A 24773-nucleotide genomic window follows, 5' to 3' on the forward strand; every position below is an offset into this window, starting at 1 on the left:
CGTTTGCGGAGGCGGCTGCTATCGAAAAGCAATCTGACGCTGGCGAACGCCCTGGACGAAGCCCGAGCGCATGAAATGTCCACCCAAGCGGCGGAGACACTGCAAAAGCCTCTCACACCAAAGGCGAGCACAAAGTCAACCCCGGTGCACCAGGAAGAGATCCAGACCGAATCCGACGGTGAGGATGAGGAAGGGGTCTGCCGAACCGAGAAACGCGGCAAAGAGGACCGGGACGAATGCGGAAGTTGCGGAGGTCAACACCAGCGCCAACGCTGCAAGTTTAAGGACGCAACATGTCGGCGGTGTGAGAAGAAAGGGCACCTAGCTCAAGTCTGTCGAGCTCCCCAACCTTCCCGCCGAAAATTCAAATCGGCCAATCAGAGCGCGGGATCGGCAAGGCGACCCGCGATTGGCTCAAACAAAAAGGCGCGGATTCGAACCAAACGACTGTGGTCATAGGCCGCGCCTCAACCCGAGTGGAGAAGAAGATCTTCACCAAACCCAAAATAGAAGGAGTACGGTGCCGACTCGAAGTGGACACCGGGTCAGCGATCACCATCATGTCCTGGGACACTTTGGCGAAGTCACTGCCATCTGTCGCGAAGCGCCACCTGCAAACACAACGGCTACGAGTCCACGACTACCAAGGGAATCGAATCCCTGTTCGAGGGACCACCTCTGTCCGAGTCGAGTACGGACCACACAAGAAGACCCTGCCCATCACGATCGTCGAAGGGACCCTGCCTAGTTTGTTGGGACTAGACTGGTTTCGTGCCCTGGGCATGGGAGTGACTGGTATCTACAGAAGTGACTGTAACCTGAAAGACATACTCATGAACGAGTTCGAAGATGTCTTACAAGGACTGCCTGGGCAAGTACAAGGGGACCCCTATTTCCTTCAACTTAGACCCCCAGGTAGCTCCCATTAGGTTAAAGGCAAGGAGAGTCCCTTTTGCCCTTAAACCTAAAATTGACAAGGAGCTAGATAAGCTCATAAATCAGGGGATTTTGGTGCCAGTCGATCACGCAAAGTGGGAGACGCCAATAGTCACCCCAGTAAAACCAGATGGGTCAATTAGAATCTGCGCTGACTACAAGGCGACGCTAAACAAAGCCTTACAGAAAAGCGCTTACCCGGTTCCCGTGGTGCAACACTTGCTGCACTCTTTGGGGCAAGGGCAAGTCTTTGCAAAGTTAGACTTGGCCCAAGCCTACCAACAATTGCCCGTAGACGCCAACACAGCCGAAGCCCAAACGATTGTAACTCACAGGGGTGCATTCAAGTGTACCCGATTACAATTTGGGGTGAGTGTGGCACCGGGGCTGTTCCAAAACTTAATGGAACGACTTCTGCAAGGGCTCCCAGGGGTAGTTCCCTACTTCGATGATGTATTGATATCAGCGGAAAACGTAGAGGAATTGGGGGAGCGTCTGAGAAAGGTTCTGGGCATTTTCCGGTCAGCCGGACTAAAGGTTAAAGTGAACAAATGCCAGATAGGGGTAGAATCCGTCGAATTCTTGGGCTACCGAATAGACAAGAAAGGAATTCACCCCACTGAGAGCAAAGTCAAGGCAATCAGAAAGGCTCCAGCGCCCAAAAACAAAACAGAGCTACAGGCATTCCTGGGGCTAGTGAATTTTTACGCGGTTTTTTTAAAAAACAAAGCGACCGTTGCTGAACCGCTGCATAAGCTTCTAGGGAAAAATACTGTTTGGTCTTGGGGAAAGTCGGAAAGTAGGGCTTTCGAAGCAGTAAAAAACCTGCTCTCGAGCGATAGCCTGCTCATCCAATATCATAGCTCATTGCCCTTAGTGCTGGTTTGCGATGCCTCCCCTTACGGGGTGGGGGCTGTGCTCAGCCACAGACTTCCAAACGGCACAGAAGCCCCTATAGCCTTCTACTCCAGAACGATGTCCTCCACAGAGAGGAACTATAGCCAGTTAGATAAGGAAGCGCTAGCAATTGTGTCAGGGGTAAAAAAAATTCACGAATATGTTTTTGGGCGAGACTTTGAAATTGTGACTGACCACAGACCGCTGTTAGGAATACTGGCTGGCGACCGCCCAACGCCTGTGGCACTTTCGCCACGATTGACTCGATGGACTATTTTCTTAGCCGCCTATTCTTACAAACTGAAGCATTGACCGGGAAAAGAAGTGGGGCATGCGGACGCGTTAAGCAGATGCCCACTGCCAGGGGCGATCGAAGACCCCACTCCGGGGACGCCCATCCTGCTGATTGACTCTTTGGACTCTGGCCCAGTCACATCTAAGGAAGTGGCTCGGGCATCATACCGGGACATTATGTTAAGGACTGTACTCGGTTGGGTACAAAGAGGGTGGCCCGCTGCGCCGGGCGAACGGTTTAAGGAATTTGTAAAAAAACGTGAGGAGCTCTCGGCTCAAGGGGGGTGCCTGCTATGGGGTGATCGAGTGGTAATCCCGGAGAAATTGAAGGGAAGGGTATTGGACCTCCTCCACGAGGGTCACCCAGGGATCGTGAGGATGAAGGGGCTAGCAAGAAGCTATGTGTGGTGGCCTCTCATGGACTCAGAGATTGCTGAGAGGGTAGGAAAATGCCAGGCTTGCCAAGAGTCCAGACCTCTACCCCCAACGGCCCCAGTCAGGGAATGGGAAAAACCCCAAGGGCCCTGGTCAAGAATCCACATTGATTTTGCTGGCCCTTTCCACGGCCAAACCTTCCTAGTGGTTGTCGACGCTTTCTCTAAATGGTTGGAGATCATACTCATGAAATCCACGACAGCCGAGGCAGTAATCGCAGCCCTGCGCCACCTATTCGCAACCCACGGATTGCCTGACACGCTGGTATCCGACAACGGCCCGCAATTCACGGCAGCCCAGTTTGAGGAATACTTGGCAGATGAGGGCATCCGACATGCCCTCTCGGCGCCTTTCCACCCTGCGTCGAATGGCCTTGCAGAGCGTTCCGTCCGGAGCGCTAAGGAGGCATTGTCCAGGCTCAAGCCAGGTGACTGGCAAACAAAGATAGATTTCTTCCTGGCCGTTCAGCATAGGACCCCAAGCACGGCTACAGGCAGAAGCCCAGCCGAATTATTGATGGGACGGAAGCTCCGGTGCCCACTTGACCGTTTGAATCCCCATTACACACCAGAGGGTTACAAAGGGGAACTAGAAAAAACGAGAGAATTGGGCATAGCCGACCGAGTGTGGGCCCGCAACTATGGGGACGGCCCAAGTTGGCTAGCAGGGCAAATCATAAAAGCAACCGGTCCAAAATCATACTTGGTTGAGTTAAAAGACAACCGAGTATGGAGGCGCCACATAGATCAGATAAGGAAACGAATAGCTGAACAACCCGAGCTAAATGAGACAGATCATGACCACTCCTTATTTGAACCCACAGCTGACCATAACCCGGGGGAGGCGCAAGACTTAGCTGAGGTCCCGGAGGTCCAGCGACGCCATCAGGCTCCCGATGGAAACAGCAGGGAAAATTCAAAAAGTAATCCAGGGCCGGATGGCCAAGAAAAAGAGTCTGCAAGTAATCCAGGGCCCGATGGCCTAGAGAAAGAGCTGGGAGGAGAAAACAGCCCCTCCGACCAGCTCAAAACACCACCCAGGACTGAACCGCGCAGGTCCGAAAGAATTAGGAGACGCCCAGGTTATTTGCGTGACTACGTCGAAAAATAACATGTAAATAATATGTAAATAGTGGTAAAGTGTTTTCTGGGAGGGGAGGAGTGTTATGTATCTTTAAATATTTTGGCGGGAAACAAGCACGTTGCTGATTGGTTGAAGCCGCCGGTTAAACAGTATATAAAGGGTTGTTTTTCCCCAGCTTGGTTGCTGGGTTCACCCTATATTAAAGAGCTGTTGTCACTACCCTGGTCTCCAGCCTCGTTACTTCCCGAACTTAACAGGGGCACACTCTGTTGTGGCAGTTGTGGCTGTTTTAATTGTCTCCAGGAATCATATGAATATATATAAACAATAAGCTACTTAGCTCTAATTGTGCAGAAACTTTGATACCCATATTAAGATTTACAAGGTAAAAGCATTTTAATATTGTTTTGTGGTACAAACTATGGGACTTATTAAAGGCCTTACTTGAACAAAACTAGAATTATGTCTTGGAAACTGACAAAAATCCTCCAAACACCACAATTAGAACTGAGACAGGTGCTTATTTCAAGCACTCACCAACCTTTCAACTATTGGTGGATAATTCTCTTAATGGACCTGGTGAGTTACCTAAAATATGTTTAGAAGACTAGCTATGTATGGTTCAGCCTGCTATATAGATAAACCAATTTATTAAATTTATTTCACAGTCTGAGCTCTGTATTTACTGTCAGTGGGACATCAGACAGAGGTGGGTTTCAGTCGGTTCTGACTGGTTCTTGTGAACTGGTAGTGGAAATTTTGAATAGTTCGGAGAACCGGTAAATACCACCTCTGCCTGGCCCCGCCCCCAATCTATTCGCTGCCTCCCAGTCTCCCAGATGATTGGCTAGAAGGAAAAAATCAGGGCTTACTTTTCAGCAGGGAGATTGCTTGACAAAGAAGAGAGGAAAAAAACAAGACGCCATCACTTTAAATTGACAAGCCAAGAAGCAAATGCTAGAAGGAGGTTTTTACTTGCAGAAGCAAAATGACTTTCAGCAGTTCATTTCTGGGTCAGCTGAACAACAAATTGGATAACAGGAGGGATTCTTATATGGTTCCATGTTTTTGAAGTTTTGGGGTTTGTGCAACATGGGCTTTGTGTAAGGTTTGGGCGATTTCCATTGTCAAATATCCTGTCTTGAATGAGTTTTCTGCCTGCTTGTAAATGGAGCTGAACTTCTGGCTTCCACTTTCTATTATCTCTAAGCACTGGTAGCTATTTTCTTCTTACAAAGTTTCCTTTATGCAGCTGGCAGGAATGTGGAATGAGCCTCAGGCAGGTTCCTTTGTTAACAGCTTGATTTTTCCTTGCTTTTCTGGGAGCCTTTTCTTATGAGTAATATTTTATTTGGGGAAATGAAGAGGGGGGAGTTTGATTTCTTCCCAGGGCAAATTAGTGGGGTGGGGAAGGAATGGGGATTTTGAAGTAATCTTCCCCAGGAGTGGGGAGGGAATGGGAATTTTGTGGTATCCTTCCCCTGTCACATCCACCAAACCTTAAGTGACCAGATTTCAGCGATGGCAAAGCGGGACCACATTGACGGGGGGGGGCTGCGCATGTGCGCTGAGTCTTGCCATTTGCCTGAAGGAGGAGGAGCGGCTGCTGCTTCTCCACTCTTCCAGGCAGGCTCGGCTCTCCTCGGCTCTCCTCTCGGCTCTTCTCTTCCTCTCAGGTGAAGTCAAGCGGCGTCTCTCCTCCCTCTTGCGCCCCCTTCTCCGCCACCCCCCCTTCTCCGCCTCCTCCTCTTGCGTTGCTGCCTCCCATTTTCAGAATGGGAGTGAAACAAAAAAAAATCAGGACTTTTTGGAATTGCCGCGGGACGCGGGACAAATTATTAAAAAGCGGGACTGTCCTGCCAAAAGTGGGACATCTGGTCACTATAACCAAGCCACATCCACAGAACCGGTAGTAAAAAAAATCTGAAACCCACCACTGACATCAGACCAAGGAAATCTTTAAGCAGTGCCCAAGCAGATCTAGATTCTCTTGCAAGCATTACAAATTTTAAATGGCTGTTGAATAATAAAACATTTCAAATAGAAAAATACCTTTTACTGCATTGACCAGTGCCAAAGAACAGTCTTTACTTAAGCAAGATTTGAAGTGTTAGATTCTACAGTTTAAAAAAAAAAAAACTTCCACAGTTTCAAACTGTGAAACTCCAAACATATAAGGTATACAACATCTATGTCTTATTTGATTGACAAAACTATAGGGCCCAAGTACTTAGATTCATTAATTGACATAATGGTTTCAGTAATAGACTTCCTGCAGAATACCAAGAGATATGGGGGCAGATTTGAGTCAAGCCAACTCAACTGACAATAATTTTCTACAACAGATTGGTATAACATGTAAAGTTGGTGCATTAATCTAAATATATTTTATCCTCTTAGCTTATGTCGTATTATGATTTTAAATGGTAAATTGACTGATAAATGAACTATACAAACAAAAAATTCAGTGGAGCAAGAACAAATGGTCTTTATTTTGTTTCTGAGGAAAGAATTTAATTTAAAAAAAACAACAACATATATCTGTTAAGATTAAGGAACCATTTTGGTATTCTTTAGGATGTACTTTTACAAAAAGGAAAATCATGCCTGAAATATTTCTGTTGGGGATCTTACCAGAAATTTATAGTAAAGAAAATGTACATTTGATTACTCATGTAATAACCGCAGCTACAATTGTATTTGCACAAAATTGGAAAAGTAAAGAGATTCCTACAGAGGAGAATATAAGGAAAATATTAGAATGTGCAGAAATGAATAGATTAACAATGGCAATTAAAGAGAAAGAACAAACTGGTTATTTTGTGATATGGGAAACATTTTATCGATGGTTAGAGGAGAAATATAAAAGTTAGAAATAAAAGTAGATGAGTAAAATATAGAAAATAGTTAATAGAGTTAAGCAAACTAAGAAGAGGATGTAAAATATTAGATATTTAATGTACTGGTATTAAGCTAAGAACAGATTAAATAATGAATAAGATTGTAAATTTTAACTGTTATTGCACAAACATTTGTACCCAGATGACACATTGTTTAATGGAAGACGAATATATATATTCAGTCTTTTTGGCAAGATTTTTTTTTTTTTTTTGGCAGGGAATAAATTGTCCATGCTTCCTTCCCAGCGTTGAAAGACAGTGACTGGGTCACTCAGCTGGCTTTGTGCCTAAAGCAAGATTCACAGTCTCCCAGGTTTCTAGCCAGGTGACTTAACCACTACAGCACTACACTCACAAGGGCAATCTGGGAACTGAACCATGTGGGATAGGTAGCAAATTCTGCTTGTGAGCTACAGTTGGCCAACCTTGCTATAGGACGATGCCGCAAAATGTGAATGGATAGTAATAAAAACTCCTTTTTTAGCAAACAGGCCAATATTTAGAAAACACAAATGTAACATTTACGTATATAGTTTTAAACCCTTTAATTTGAATAAATGATTCAAATTAAATTAAACATGTATCTTCTTTGTCTTTTTATAGCAAATGTGATGAACAGTATAGTCTGGTATATTTAAGAACTCTCTCTGTGTGTTTGTGTGTAAAAATAATTTTAACAACTCTAATTTTCTTTTTAATGGTAAACCAGCAAAAAGGCAATTCAGCAAATTTATTTAGAAGGCTTTCATTAATTTACAGCTCTTGTTCATAATGGCAGAGTTAGGAATGCAGTCTGTTGTATATTTTGATTAATAATATGCTGGATATTAAAGTGTTATTGTTTCAATTATCTGGTTTCCCAACAAAACCAGACATTTTCAAATCAGCCTTACTTGCATATGGTTTGTTTTATCTGAAAAATTTACTAAGCCGTTAAAAAGGTCTATTTTGCACTGTTACATTTTACAGTATATGTATATACAGTATATGTATATGACTCAGTAGTACACGATAAACTTCTCCTTAAACTAACATCCTATGGCATCTCAGGACCCCTCCACAAATGGATATCTGCTTTTCTGTCTAACAGACAACAAGTGGTCAAAATTGGCAATGCTTTATCAAATCCTGTTCCTGTCAAGAGTGGCGTTCCTCAAGGCAGCGTCCTTGGACCAACACTCTTTATTCTATACATTAATGATCTTTGTGACCATATCTCAAGTAATTGTGTTCTCTTTGCTGACGATGTCAAACTATTTAACACCACAGACAACACTTCTATCATTCAAAACGACCTTGACCATCTAACCGCTTGGTCTAAAAATTGGCAGCTCCAAATTTCAACCAGCAAATGCTCAGTCTTACATATAGGAAAAAAGAACTCTAAAACTAAGTACATACTAGATGGACATTACCTTACAGACGACCCCATCCCGTTAAAGACCTTGGAGTTTTCATGTCAAATGATCTAAGTGCCAAAGCCCACTGCAACTACATGGCAAATAAAGCTCTAAGAGTTGTAAACCTGATTTGTCGTGGCATGCTTTCCTAAAACACCACACTACTAACCAGAGCATATAAAACATTTGCTAGACCAATTCTAGAATACAGCTCACCTGTTTGGAACCCTCACCACATCTCTGACATCAATACAATTGAACGTGTCCAGAAATATTTTACAAGAAGAGTTCTCCATTCCTCTGAAAACAACAAAATACCTTATCCCACCAGACTTGAAATCCTAGGCTTAGAAAACTTGGAACTCCGTCGCCTTCGACAAGACCTAAGTTTAACTCACAGAATCATCTATTGTAATGTCCTTCCTGTCAAAGACTACTTCAGCTTTAATTGCAATAATACAAGGGCAACCAATAGATTTAAACTTAATGTAAACCGCTTTAATCTAGATTGCAGAAAATATGACTTCTGCAACAGAATCATCAGTGCTTGGAATACTTTACCTGACTCTGTGGTCTCTTCCCATAATCCTAACAGCTTTAACCAAAAACTTTCTACTATTGACCTCACCCCATTCCTAAGAGGACCATAAGGGGCGTGCATAAGCGCACAAACGTGCCTACCGTTCCTGTCCTATTGTTTTTCTTTTCTTCTTCCTATATATGTTTATATGTGTATATACTATATAATCTTTTTGTATGATGTTGTGACAAAATAAATAAATAAATAAAATAAATATATAAGTAATGAAGCAAACAGCTCTGGATTTTGTACCTAATTATCCAATAAAATCACTGACAGACCATTCTCAAACTAATTAATTTAAATAGAATATTGATTTCTGAGACATAAAACCATCTCTAGAAATATGTTTATAGAAGTGCAGTTTATGAAATAGGCCATGTGTCTGGTAGAAGAAGTTGAAAGATGGAATGGACTGATCTTTCTGTTTCTTACAGTCCAAGATTTTGAAGTAAAAATTCATTCTATTCTGGATCCATGGTCTTTTGCAGAATTTGGCTTGTTTTGTGGCAAAAATGTTTGAGATATACATATACATACACACACACACACACACACACACACACACACGAATGGATATGTGTGTGTGTATGTTCCAGCATAACTCTGGAACGGCTTGAACAATTTCAATCAAATTTGATACACAGGTGACTTACTCTTTGGAAAGAAATACTGTGGGGGTAAGACACCCCTAACATCCCTTGGGGTGTGTGTTCTGTTAAGATACAGCCTGTTGTGCCTTCAAGTGGCTTCTACTGGACTGCCTTAAAATGGCTTCTACTGTATAGCACAGTGGAGTTGACATAGTAACGGCTTCACAGTATTCCACAAGGGGGCTCCCTATGGTAAGGGGAAAATCCTACATTAGAAATTACATTTGGTCCAGACATTTTCAACAAGGCTTTGATGATCAATAAAACATTACTGCAACTCGGCCTGCCTGCCTGCACCACTACGAGACCAACACGACGTACTTCACACAGATTACATACCAGAAAAGAACTTCAAGAAGCCACTTCTAAATCAAGATCAGAAAAAAGCATACCAAATGATCATGGATCAGCTAGCAAAATAATAAGGTGGTATCATTTTACTTGACGCTTCTGGGGGCACAGGGAAAACATTTTAACTGATTTAATTCTTGCCAAAATCAGGGCTCAGGGTGAAGTTGCTCTTCCTTTCTAATACAGGATTGGGATAAATAAATACCCGGGCAATGCCACGTTATCAGCTAGTTATTAATAGAAATAGATGCTTTTCTAAACATATTTCTCTCCTCCCCACACCTTCTCATTTCTATAATGCATTTTGCTAAAATATGGTCTCTTCTAGGCTGAATTTAAATGGCTCCTCGAACTTCTCCACCAAATTTGTGGAGGGACCAATTAGGAATGTGAGTGCTTTGCATTTTCTTTCAAAGGGGAAAAACCTTTTCCAATGATTTCTGAAAGGCAGAACTCCTTTCCTCTGAAGAAGCCCAACAGGAAGAGTTGCTTCATGAGGTAGTTCCTTGTCATTTCATGAAGAGGAACTTGGGAGGTTGAACCACAATAATGATTCCACACTGAAAGTTACGACAATTACCATGATATATGGACCACCCCACAACTAAATAAATTTAATAATCCCATCCTCAAATGTTCACTTTGAGGCTATCTAAGTTAAATTCAAATTTAATCAGTGGGAATAAAATGCAGAATATTTTCTTTAGCATTACTTTTTTACATATTTGTAATATTGTTTGTTCACTATATGCACTTTTTCCAAATGCATATTCACAGATAGATTTATCATTTGCAAACACATATATTAACTGAAATTATTATTTTTTTAGTAAAATATTCCAAATGTACTTAAAATGTATGTACTTTAGAATATATTTTTCTCCTATTATGTGCTTTTTGGAATATCTCCAAATATATGAAAAATATAGTTATTTTCACCCTCAAAAAACAAAGAAACAAACAAACCACTATGTGTACAACATTGGAAATAGGAGAAATATTCACAATGAAAGATATGAGTACTGTCATTGTTCATCCACATATTGTACAATACATTCTCAGTCCTGAATGATTGGGCAACAGTTTTTTTTAATGTTAGGGGTTGTGAGAAGAAAACCTTCCTAAAAAATAACAGAAGGAAAACAGTTGAACTAAATTAAAAGTCTATTTAGACAACAATAATCATATATCTGCTCCTGACAGAGGGGTTGATTGGATGACATGCATGGGCCTTTTGAACATTATAATTCTAAAGCAGATGGTATTTTAAATGTAACCTATTTATAACCTGTTCCAAAAGTGCTTTTTTTCAGGAAGCAACTAGACTGTTAGGTTTTTCTTTGAAGACTTTTCACTTCTCATCCAAGAAGCTTCTTCAGCTCTGACTGGATGGTGGGGAATGGAAGGATTTATAACCTATTTGTTACCACTCATTTTATTTTCACCATAACTTTTTGAGTTAGGTAGGGCTAATTAGATCATTGCTCCAAAGTTCTCCCACCTTTGGTTAATTAGTACTTGGTTTTCCTAAGAGTCCAAGTTCAGAATCTGAACAACTATACCAAGTCAGGCTCTAAATCTTTGTATATTGTTCACATCTGCTACATGAACCCTAAAGAAATTCAAGGGGAAAGATGTTCCATAGGTCACAGGCTGCTACAGAAAAGACACTAACTCCCATTAGATAACAATATTTAGGGGGAGGAACTAGATGTGTGCCCACACTATCTGACCAGGTAGGACAGGTAGATCTCTTTGGGAAAGGTGGACCTGCTGGTATCCTGGACCAGTGCCAAGTACGGCTTTAAAGATAGAGATCAGCACCTTGAATTTCACCCCACAAGAAACTAGAAACCAGTGCAGTTTATGCAACAGAGATTTTACAGTCAAACCTAGGCGTCCCCATTACTGAACACACTGCTATGTTCTGATCAGTTGAAATTTCTGGGTGGTCTTCAAGAGCAGCCCCATGAAGAACATGATACAGTAATTCAGAGTACATCTCCCATATACAGTAGTGGCCAAAATTGTAGAAACCTTTTGGGAAAAGTGTATTTTCTAAAACTAGCTAATAATACCACTTTTGTGGGGAGTAGTACCATAAAATTATATATCATGGAAAGATAATTTAATGAAGAACGTAATGAAATAACTTTTGTGAAAGATTTACTATTAGAATAGCAGTTACAATATAAAGAAGAAAAGTGAAATACATAGAAAAAATGAGATATACAAAAATTATCACATCAGTTAATACTTTGTTGGGTAACCTTTAGCATGAATTACAGCCTTACAACGCCTTTTTTATTTATTTATTTATTTATTTACATTTATATCCCACCCTTCTCCGAAGACTCAGGGTGGCTTACAGTGTATAAGGCAATAGTCTCATTCTATTTGTATATTTTACAAAGTCAACTTATTGCCCCCCCCAACAATCTGGGTCCTCATTTTACCTACCTTATAAAGGATGGAAGGCTGAGTCAACCTCGGGCCGGGCTTGAACCTGCAGTAATTGCAGGCTGCTGTGTTGTAATAAAAGGCTTCTAACAGCCTGAGCTATCACCGTCTTCCCAAGGAGTGAACCAAGTCTTTTAGTTCTGCAGCTGTTATAATGTGAAACCAGGATTGAATGATTGCTTCTATTAACTGGGTCCCTTCTGACTAACAAGTTTCTTTAGTCGGCTCCATAGATTTTTCAATTGGGTTAAGATCTGGGCTATTCCCAGGCCATTCCAGCAGTGGAATATGATTATCCTGAAACTCCAAAAAAAGTGGTGTTATTAGCCATCAAACCTCAAAAATACACTTTTCCCAAATGGTTTCCACAATTTTGGCCACTACTGTAAAATATTAAGTCAAAACTATTGGGGTTTTTTGTGCGTAGTTGACTAAATAACATTTTGCACTAGCAGTAGCACTTAGCATTATACACTGCCCCATAATGCTTTACAACACACTCTAAGCAGTTTAGAGTCAGCAAATTTCCCCCCACAATATGGATCCTCATTTTACCAATCTCGGAAGGGTGGAAGGCTGAGTCAATCTTGAGGCAGTCAGGATTGAACTCCTGACTGTGGGCAGAGTCACCTTGAAATATTGCTTTATAACCACTGCTCTTGTTGACTGTCAGTCACCTTATATCCATAATTATAGAGACACTGTCTATAAGTTCAGACAGAAAAGATTTTTGTATGGTCTGTCAAAGTCTGACAACTTGCAGTCTTCGGAAAGGCTTGGCTGATGGTCATCTTGTTTAATATTCTACCAAGCTAGTATGGGTGGATTACTGGTAAAAGCACTTATATATTACAAGACGGGGACATTTATAATTAACCAGGAAAGTTGCAAAATTTATGACATGATAATGAGGCACTGATTATGAAAACAACACATAAAAAGACTGCACCTCGGTAACATTTTTCATGATCAATGGGAATATGAAGATCACATTTTCAAAATTAGTCATTTCTCCCTGTCATGCCATGTCCATTTATTTAAAGGTTCAGCATTCCAATTTATTATCCAGTAGATTGTTTGCATTTCTTTATGAAAAGCTCCACATATTCATTTCCATGGCTGAACCTAGCTTTGTTAAAAATGATTACAGTAATTGTGTGTTTCATATTTCAGTGTTGCTGTAAATAGTGTAGCTTCTTATGTATCCTTCCTTTGATAGTGTATTTTTTTCCTAACTTAAGGCTATAATCATGGACATAGTATAGCTATATAAAGGTCATTGATTTTTGCCCATGTGTTTAATTAAAGACAACAACAACAATAACAGTTAGAACAATAAAGTCATAAAAGAACCTAGCCACTAGAATTTGGGGACCAATAATGTATATAGTTTTTTTTTTTTTGTCATGTTGAGCCAGTGTTTTGATTCCATTTTTTCCCTGTAGTAAATTATAATTCTTATACACGGTAGCTTGAAATGGGGAGGTGAGCAGGACGGAGAGCAGGAGGGAAAGAGGAGGGGTGAGGAGGAGGAGGAGAGGAAGAAGAAGAGGAGGAGGAGGAGGAGGAGCAGGAGGAGGAGGAGGAGAAGAAGAAGAAGAAGAGGAGGAGGAGGAGGGGGGGGAGGGGGAGGGGGAGGAGGAGGACTGCTCCTTTTATTTTTCTTTCTTGTAACCAACTACCCAATTAGAGTAAACTCTTAGAACTGAAGAAACTTCTTTGATGAAAAGCAAAATAACTTCAAGGGAAAACAAAGAAAGTCCTGATGCCTTATGAAAACACACCTTTGGATTAATCTGGGAATATGATTCTGAATATTTCCTGAGTGTATTGCTTTCATCAGCACCTTTTGAAGATTTGAGAAGCCCAGGAACATAATGTGGAATCCGGGAATTCTATTTTATTTTATTGTCTTCGGTGAAGAGGATTTTTCCATCTGCTCATTTTAAATGTTAGTCGCCATTTTGGATTGGGTCCTGCTATGTAAACGGGGCCTTGGGCAATTATCCTGTTATCCCTTCTTAAAAATACTGCTTTGGCCACTTCCAAGATGGCTGTTTTTGGAGCCAATCTGGATCCCGAAACAGGAATGTTGAAATGCTTTTTTTTTTTTTTTTGGAAAATCAGTTCATATGCCTGTGTCTTTGACCACTGCCCATAAGTCAGTATCATTTTAATCATTAAAGCATTTTAAAATGTCAGCATAATCACTTTCCATTTATATTAAAAGCACTGTCCTATACTGCATTTATTTGAAATACCAGACACATCACTTCTTTTCTTAATAATTGGTACCGTGGTGACCCTTTTGTAAAATTGCGGCATTCAAAATGTTAGTGTCCGTTAGTTTCCCAAAAGTATTTTGTTTCAAACCGACAGCTTTATTACAGCATCCATGATCTACTGGTACGCATATAGGATGGCTATTACAAGAATTCATCACTGCTACCTCCATCCAAACCCTTGTTGAATTCAACCTGCAACAGTTCATTAATGCAAATGCACACTTGTACACACACAAACACACATACACACACTCGAATATGCCTTCCTGAAACATGTGCCTTAAAAGCCCCAAAGCAAAATATGGGACTTTCAGGTATAATGGCCGCTAATTTACTCATATACGTTAAGAGGGTGAAAGAGTATATGAGTATCAATCTGATTATTGCAATTTGAACATATCATGTGTCAGAAAAATGACATAAGTGTGTGAAATTTTCCTGTCTTCTTTCCCACACAATGTATTACTTTTATAAAGAAATTTAGATGCCACCTGAAGATATGGGTGTCAATCAGAAGGACATCACATATCCCATGATGTCATTGTGCATATGACGTTGAGAAGGATATATCTCTTCTTAGAAATTATCTGCTTGGGCAGCATATAGACATTTACACTGTTTCCATTGCAACCGATCAACCCTTCAAAGACATTCTGCAGCATGTTAACATAATTTTGAAAGAAATTTCTAAGTTTCTGTCTGGAACCCATACCTCATTTCGGACATTAATACAATTGAACATGTCCAGAAATATTTTACAAGAAGAGTTCTCCACTCCTCTGATTACAACAAAATACCTTATACCATCAGACTTGAAATCCTGGGCTTAGAAAATTTAGAACTCCGCTGCCTTCGGCATGACTTGAGCTTAACTCATAGAATCATCTGTTACAATGTCCTTCCTGTTGAAGACTACTTCAGCTTCAATCGCAACAATACATGAGCACACAATAGATTTAAGCTTAATGTGAACCACTCTAATCTTGATTGCAGAAAATATGACTTCAGTAACAGAGTTGTTAATGCCTGGAATGCACTACCTGACTCTGTGGTCTCTTCCCAAAATCCCCAAAGCTTTAACCAAAAACTATCTACTATTGACCTCACCCCATTCCTAAGAAGTCTGTAAGGGGAGTGCATAAGAGCACCAACATGCCTACTGTTCCTGTCCTAATATTGATTGTATCCAACTCGTATAATTATTTCATGCCTATACTTATATATACGCTTATATGTCGTATAGTTATTTCATGCTTATGCTCATATATACCGTTGTGACAAAATAAATAAATAAATAAAAATAAAATAAAGTTAGAGAGCAAAACATATAAATCATTTATAGCATAAGACAAAATTTCCAAAACCAATGGTCTCCATACTGAAGGTGATGAATATAGGTAGCTTTTATCTTAAAACAATGTGTTGTAAGTTACAATGGCACTGAAAAAGTGACTTATGACCATTTTTTACCCATGACTGTTTCAGGAACCTCATTCTCATGTAATCAAAATTGGCAACTGACTGATATTTATGATGGTTGCAGTGCCCCGTGGTCATGTGATCCTTTTGTGACCTTCTGACAAGCGAAGTCAGTGGGGAAGCTATATTCACTTAACAACCGTGTCACTAACTTAATAACTTCAATGATTCACTTAACAACTATGACAGGAAAGGTTATAAATTCGAGTAAAACTCACTTAACAAATGTCTCACTTGGCAACATAAATGTTGGGCTCAATTGTTTTATTTATTTATTTAATTAATTAATTTTATTTTGTCAAGCATATATAAGACAACAGATAAAAGTATAAACTTGATTAAGAATACATGAAATGAGTATGAATAAAAAGGGACTTTAGCTACGTTGGTACACTTATGCACGACCCTTACAGACCTCTTAGGAATGGGGTGAGGTCGACAGTAGACAGTCTTAAGGCTAAAGTTTTGGGGGTTGGGGGTTTGTGATCGTAAAGGCAAGGACTGCCTGTCTTATTGTTCCCTAGAGATTAGTAAAGCCACAAGATTGGAGAACGCTAAGAATTGGAAAGCTTTATTTCCAATAAAGCCTTATGATGTTTTAAGTTGGAATGAATAGCCTGAAGTCACAGAATGAAAGTGGCTCCCAAACATTTTTTATGTAACTTCTGGAGCTTCCTCTGAACATGTGCCATGTTTCATAACCACTGTCAGGAGAGAAATTTATGAAAGCTCTGATGCAAATCCTCAAAAAGATTCAGATAGTTTTTTTAAAAAAACACATATCAATAGACATGTCAGCATCAGCAGAATGGTATGTGCTTCATAGTGTCATTGTGCAAACATTCCAATTTGGTTTAATCGTCTCATGATGTCTGATGAAAGTGCATAATTTCATTCATGTGACAGCATTATGACACACATAATATTGTCTGTCTCTCTTGCTTTCAGCCATGCCTAATTCTAAAAAGCATATTAATAAGAAAACATTGTGTCTCTTAGAAGATCTAGTTGTTCTCTATTTTCTCTTTGCATGTGTTGCTTTGCTGAACAATAAATGCTTCTAAGCTGAGGTAGAACTTTTCCCTTTTACTGTTGTGTTCTTCACACCACAACCATCTCATTCTCCTTGTCTAAATTATATCCATTTATATGATTTGATCATTTCTATGTTTTCATCCCTTCCTTTATCTCCTTTATGTGCTCTATGCCTTTTTTATATTCCTAAATAAGAATTTGGGATTTGGGATATACATTTGTCTGATTGAAAACTAGAATCATACAGAACTATGATCCATCCCTATCCAATTACTTCACTCTAAATTATGTCTACTAGGTTTGCGGATCTGCAAAAATCCAGGAAGGACTGGATGGCTACTATCCATCAAATATAAGGCATAAAATATAGTAGTAACTGTGAGAAAGATCTTGGAGTCCTAGTGGACAATCATTTAAATATGAGCCAGCAGTGTGCTACAGCTGCCAAAAAAAAACAATAGAGTCCTAGGCTGCATTAACAGAGGGATAGAATCAAGATCACATGAAGTGTTAATACCACTTTATAATGCCTTGGTATTATTACAATACCTTGGAATATTGCATCCAGTTTTGGTCACCAGGATGTAAAAAAGATGTTGAGACTCTAGAAAGAGTGCAAAGAAGAACAACAAAGATCATTAGAGGACTGGAAGCTAAAACATATGAAGAACGGTTGCTGGAATTCGGTATGCCTAGTTTAATGAAAGGAAGGACTAGGGGTGACATGACAGCAGTCTTCCAATATCTCAAGGGTTGCCACAAAGAAGAGGGAGTCAAACTATTCTCCAAAGTACCTGAGGGCAGGACAAGAAGCAATGGATGGACACTAATGAAGGAGAGAACCAACCTAGAATTAAGGAGAAATTTCCTGACAGCTAGAACAATTTACCAGTGGAACAACTTGCCTCCAGAAGTTGTGAATTCTCCAACACTGGAAGTTTTTAAGAAGAGATTGACAACCATTTATCTGAAATCATCTGTTACAATGTCCTTCCTATTGAAGACTACTTCAGCTTCAATTGCAACAATACACGAGCACACAATAGATTTAAGCTTAATGTGAACCGCTTCAACTTTGATTGCAGAAAATATGACTTCAGTAACAGAGTTGTTAATGCCTGGAATGCACTACCTGACTCTGTGGTCTCTTCCCAAAATCCCAAAATCTTTAACCAAAGACTATCTACTATTGACCTCACCCTATTCCTAAGAGGCCTGTAAGGGGCATGCATAAGAGCACCAATGTGCCTACCATTCCTGTCCTAATGTTTCCTTTCATTGTATCCAAATCGTATAGTTATTACATACTTATGCTTGTATATATGCTTATATATCGTATAGTTATTTCATGCTTATGCTCATATATACTGTTGTGACAAATAAATAAATAAAAATAAAATAAAATTGTATAGGGTCTCCTGCTTGAGTACTGGGTTGCATTAGAAGATCTCCAAGGTCCCTTCCAACCAGTGGTGGGATTCAGCCAGTTCGCACTACTTCGGGAGAACTGGTTGTTAACTTTCTGAGCAGTTTGGCAAACTGGTTGTTGGAAGAAATCATTAGGGCAGAGAACTGGTTGTTAAATTACTTGAATCCACCACTGCTTCCAACTCTTCTCTTCTCTTCTCTTCTCTTCTCTTCTCTTCTCTTCTCTTCTCTTCTCTTCTCTTCTCTTCTCTTCATATTAATGACAGAAAATATTCACTCTTTATTGCCAGCCAGCCGTCACCTGGGTTTTGGCTGCCTTACTGTAACTTCCATTTGAGACCAAAGATTTAAAGAAAACCATATGCATATCTCCATATCTCTTCCTGCTCCCTGTTTATGCAGGGAGAGAAAAATAAGAACTGGGGAACTTTCTGCCTCCAAAGGAAGATATTACATTTAGGAGAAAATCAGCCTGGCACTTGATTTCATCCTTTTGCTAAAGATGGAAGTTATCCAGGAGATATGGCTCCCTCTCTCCCTTTACCGTGCCTGCTTTCTGTTTCCTTTCCGGCGCTCTTTTTATTTTACTTCAAATTAATTAAATTGTGAGATTACATGCAGGAAATGTTTTATATTTTAATCTCTGTTGAGTGGTTAAAACGTTTTACAGCTTTCAGAATTGATTACAATTGCTACAGCCATGTCTATCAACTGGCATTACCACAGTTTTCTTCTCTGGCCAAAAGATTGTGCCAGTGTTTCAAGGCTCTTAAACAAAGAAATAAATGTTTTAGAACAGGGGTCTCCAACCTTGGTCCCTTTAAGACTTGTGGACTTCAACTCCCAGAGTCCCTCAGCCAGCAAAGCTGGCTGAGGAACTCTCGGAGTTGAAGTCCACAAGTCTTAAAGGGACCAAGGTTGGAGACCCCTGTTTTAGAATGCATCAAAGTGTGAAAATAGCAGTAGTCTGCAACAACTTAAAATTGCTGGGTTTTTTTTAACCAACTGGATCATATGGGCTTTGATTTGATTTCAAATCCATGATCCTTCACAGATGTATGTGGGGAAAGAGAAAGAGAGAGGAGGGGAAGGAAAGAGAGGGAGGGAGGGAGGGAGAGTTGTAAACTTAATCTTGCGTAGCTTCTTCTCCAGAAACACTACACTACTAACCAGAGCATATAAAACATTTGCTAGACCAATTCTTGAATACAGCTCGCCTGTCTGGAACCCATACCTCATTTCGGACATTAATACAATTGAGCGTGTCCAGAAATATTTTACAAGAAAAGTTCTCCACTCCTCTGAACACAACAAAATACCTTATGCCACCAGACTAGAAATACTGGGTTTAGAAAACTTAGAACTCTGCCGCCTTCAATATGAGTTTAACTCATAGAATAATCTGTTACAATGTCCTTCTTGTTGAAGACTACTTCAGCTTCAATCACAACATTACACAAGCACACAATAGATTTAAGCTTAATGTGAACCGCTCCAATCTTGATTGCAGAAAATATGACTTCAGAAACAGAGTTGTTAATGCCTGGAATGCACTACCAGACTCTGTGGTCTCATCCCAAAATCTTCAAAGCTTTAACCAAAAACTATCTACTATTGACCTCACCCCATTCCTAAGAGGTCTGTAAGGGGCATGCATAACAGCACCAATGTGCCTACCATTCCTGTCCTAATGTATAGTGACCAGACGTCCCGCTTTTGGCAGGACAGTCCCGCTTTTTAATAATTTGTCCCTCGTCCTGCGGCAATTCCAAAAAGTCCCAATTTTTTTTTGTTTCACTCCCATTCTGAAAATGGGAGGTGGCAACGCAAGAGGAGGAGGTGGAGAAGGGGGAGTGGCGGAGAAGGGGGCACGAGAGGGAGGAGAGACGCTGCTTGAGTTCACCCGAGAGGAAGAGAAGAGCGGAGAGGAGAGCCGAGGAGAGCCGAGCCTACCTGGAAGAGCCGAGAGGAGAGCCAAGCCTGCCTGGAAGAGCGGAGAAGCAGCAGCCACTCCTCCTCCTTCAGGCAGGTGGCAAGACTCAGCGCGCATGCGCAGCCACCCCCCAGGTCAATGGTGTCCCGCTTTGCCATTGCTGAAATCTGGTCACTTTATCCTAATGTTCCCTTTGATTGTATCCAATTTCATATAGTTATTACATACTTATGATTATATATATGCTTATATATCGTATAGTTATTTCATGCTTATGCTTATATATACTGTTGTGACAAATATATACTGTTGAGAGGGAGGGAGACAGGCAGACAGGGAGAGGGAGGGAAGGAGAGAGAGAGAGAGAGAGATGTTTGAGTGTTATTATTGGAGATGGCAGAGATACAATACATTACAATATACAATGAGCTGTGCAGCCACACACACGGACACATCAGCTACCACAGAATTAATGCAAAAAGCCACAATTAGTTCATAGGATTTTCAGGAAAAAGAACAAGATAAAACACTTTTCCTTTTGAAAATCATTTTGAAAGTCAATTTTTAAATTTGATGAGAATTAATAAGCAAATGAACTCTATCAGATATTTCCTAGCATTTGTTAGCAGTGTGTTTTTTGATTCAGTGCGTGTGATTAATGCATGTCATGGGTGAAAAACAAGATCCACATGTGAAGTTTTAATTAAACTGATTAATTGATAGCAATGCCTATGCACAGGAATCTTAACTAATGGTTAGCACCGTTAGATAAGGGTGAAAGGAATTCAAGGGAAGTTGGAATTTTACTTGTGGCTATGTAAAGATTCTAAGCTAATCCCTCTTTTAACTCCACCCCCAACGCCACTTATATAGTATATAAGACTATACCTCTTATAATTATCCAATATGGTGGCTTAACATCATGTGAAGTGTGTACCAGAACTCAATGATAGAATTCACTTTTGGTATCAAAAGCGTCTATCTTAGGAAGAAAAGGCTTACAGTAAATATTTGTAGGAGAGATGGTTTTCTATAGCAAGATCACAGAACATTTATCCCCCAAACAATACAGCCTTCAATGGCATTTAACAGATTAAAAGAGTTGGCAGGTAATCTAGACCAACATCCCCCCCCCGCTCAATCCTACATGACAGTCCAATCTCTTCTTGAAAGCCTCCAGTGATGAAGCTCCCACAACTTCCAAAGACAAGCTGTCCCATTGGTTGATCGTTCTCACCGTCAGAAAATTTATCCTTATTTCCAGGTTGAATCTCTCCTTGATCAGTTTCCATTCATTTATCCTGCCCAGAACTATAAAAATAGATGTGTTGTTGATCTTTTGGCTTAATGAAGATTAATGAAGTTAATGATAGACAAGGGATCAACAATACTATCAATTTTTTTTATTAGGCCATACATACACCAACATTCAAATGTGTGATTATTGATGTTCATTTTGAGTATCCTAATATTCTGTTCACTAAGCATATTTTGGTTAGTATTTAATCAGTCTCTTACTCTCACAACATATTTTTCTTAATGTCTTGTTATTGGTATGTTGACATGCATATAAATTTGTGATAACGTGATTTATTATGTATGTATGTATGTATGTATGTATGTATGTATGTATGTATGTATGTATTTGTTTTCGTAGGTTTTCACAGGTATTGGTATGTAGGTCTTGGCATTTTCAGGTCTTTTCCCATATAAGGTTGAGAGTATCTTGGCGATGCTTCGATGAGGTCTCACTCATCATCTTCAGGCTGGTGTTTTCGGCTTCATGCTTCTGTGAGCAAAGCGTGGTCAGAGCTGCTGTCTCTCTATAAATACTGGTGGGGAGATGGGGAGTGTTGCTGTGAGCAGGTTGGTTGGCTGTGTGGTTTCATCTTGATTGGTAGATGGAGTGGGTGTTTGCAGATTGGTTGGCTGTTTCATAGCATCCTGTGTGGGTGTGGTCCTAGTCTTTTGTTCCTGAGCTTTGGTGTTGTGGCCTCTGGAGTTCTGTGATGTGATGTCTTGAGCAGATGGCTGTGATGCAGCATCCTGGGTTTAGGTTTGGCTCCGAGTCCAAGGTCTTGTCATGTGTTCCTGGCGTGTGTCAGCTTGCTTTGTGTGGGGATTGGAGGGGGGTGCAGCAGCCAGTGGTGCCTGCATGGTCTGGCTTCTAGATAGTGGTTGTGTTTCGTCTATGGGATAGGTTTGGGTTTGAATCTGGTGAGGATGATTGGTGGTGGTGGTGTGTGTTATCCTGGGTCCGGTGTCAATTTTCGTAACTGGGACTCGTTTGTTGACTAAGGCTAGTTTCCAGATGTCTGGTAGGTGGGAGGTGTCATCCCGTTTGTTCATGTTGTGCGGGTGTTTCTCTATTTCGATGGCTTCCATAATTATTCTCTTGTTATAGTGTTCAGTATTGGAGATTAATTTGGTTCCTCCAATATTAATTTCATGTCCTGTGGTTTTAAGGTGCTGGAAAAGGGAGGAGATTTTTTCTTCTTTTCTGACTTTATTTTTATGTTCTGCGATGCATGCATTTATTCCCCCATTAGTGTGTCCAATGTATGTGGCTGGGCAGATTTTGCATGGTATTTCATAGACTCCTTGATTTTCTAGATGGAAACAGCCAACCAATCTGCAAACACCCACTCCATCTACCAATCAAGATGCAACCACACAGCCAACCAACCTGCTCACAGCAACACTCCTCATCTCCCCACCAGTATTTATAGAGAGACGGCAGCTCCGACCATGCTTTGCTCACAGAAGCACGAAGCTGAAAATACCAGCCTGAAGATGATGAGTGAGACCTCGTTGAAATGTCGCCAAGATACTCTCATCCTTACACGGGAAAAGACCCGAAAATGCCAAGACCTACATATGTGTGTGTGTGTGTGTGTGTGTGTGTGTGTGTGTGTGTGTGTGTGTATCCCCTTTTTTTAAAGGAAATTCAGAGCTGTGTGTGTGAGGAGGGCAAAGATTCCTCTATCTTCAAAACAATTTTTCTAATTAGGATGGATGTAGAAATACTACTTAGCCCAAGCATCTAATCAGATAGGAACTTGAACCTGGGTATTTAAACTTTGAAGCCCAACTGCTCTATATCTTGGTTTCTCACAACTGCCATATCTTCATCAGATTAAAGGCCTGAGTGTAAATGCAGGCACTGATTTCCTGTATAACTTTCTTTTAGATATGTGTGCATAATGTAGTTTAGTAACATAAAGAAACTAATATTATCTACTTTTTGCTGAAAGTACTGTGGGATCTAAGACTGTCGTATTTCAACTTAATTCCTAGTTAAACCTCTCAATCTTATTAAAAGAATGCCTTTTATTGCTTGTTGTAATTTTTTAAAGTATCTCCCTTAAGAATGCAGTTCGGATAGGCTTTCCACATTGTAAGGGGAAACAATTCTTTATCATTTATTAGCCTGTATAACTACTTGAGGCCTAATTAATTCTCAGATGAATAGTATTTTTACCCAGAGCACAACTTCAAGGCTAATATAAGAGATGGATAACAAAGCAGCAGTTTTCAGATTGACAGCCTGTTTTTAATAGTATGATTGTGTGCATACAAACACACACACCTCATGCATAGAAAAGGTTATTTGGGCACAAGAAAAGTATGATGAGTATTTGAAAGGCATTCAATAAAAATTGCACCAAAGGTTGAGAACTTGAGAACTAATACCTCACTTATATTGTTCTATTGAATTTTTCCAAGGTATTCAGAAATATATTAGAGCAGGAACTTAATTCTTCTTTTTTTTTAATTGAAAAAGTTTTACAAAAATTTTTACCACTTAATTTCCCCCCCATCTCCCCCACCCTCAGGAACTTAATTCTTGAGAGTGAAATTCATCACATTTTTCAGTGGCAGTTACAAGAATCTCTATGCTGTATTTTCTTGTGTGTGAGTGTGCATGTGTTGCACACAACTTTGGAAATTGGTCTATCACTGACAAATGAAAAGGGAAAACTCTCAATATTACTCCAAATCCCCATAGCTCATAGTTCAAAGTTGTTTTGAGGTCAAATCAAATCACATATCTTTATTATGGTTTTTGACTAGCCTTTACAGTTCTATATCATCTATATCTAATCTATATCTACATCATCTATATCTAAAGTATATCTATATCTATTATGTCTATATCATGCACATCTCTCTCTCTCTCTCTCTCTCTCTCTCTCTCTCTCTCTCTCTCTCTCTCTCTCCCCCCCCCCCCCAATCATCTATCCATCTATCCATATTCATGGAGAAATGGTTTAATAGAATAGAATAGAATAGAATTTTTATTGGCCAAGTGTGATTGGACACACAAGGAATTTGTCTTGGTGCATATGCTCTCAGTGTACATAAAAGAAAAGATACGTTCATCAAGGTACAACATTTACAACACAATTGATGATCAATATATCAATATAAATCATAAGGATTGCCAGCAACAAGTTATAGTCATACAGTCATAAGTGGAAAGAGATTGGTGATGGGAACTATGAAACGATTAATAGTAGTGCAGATTCAGTAAATAGTCTGACAGTGTTGAGGGAATTATTTGTTTAGCAGAGTGATGGCCTTCGGGAAAAAACTGTTCTTGTGTCTAGTTGTTCTGGTGTGC

This window comes from Ahaetulla prasina, chromosome 5 (assembly GCF_028640845.1).
Source record: "Ahaetulla prasina isolate Xishuangbanna chromosome 5, ASM2864084v1, whole genome shotgun sequence".
NCBI classification, from domain to species: Eukaryota; Metazoa; Chordata; class Lepidosauria; order Squamata; family Colubridae; genus Ahaetulla; species Ahaetulla prasina.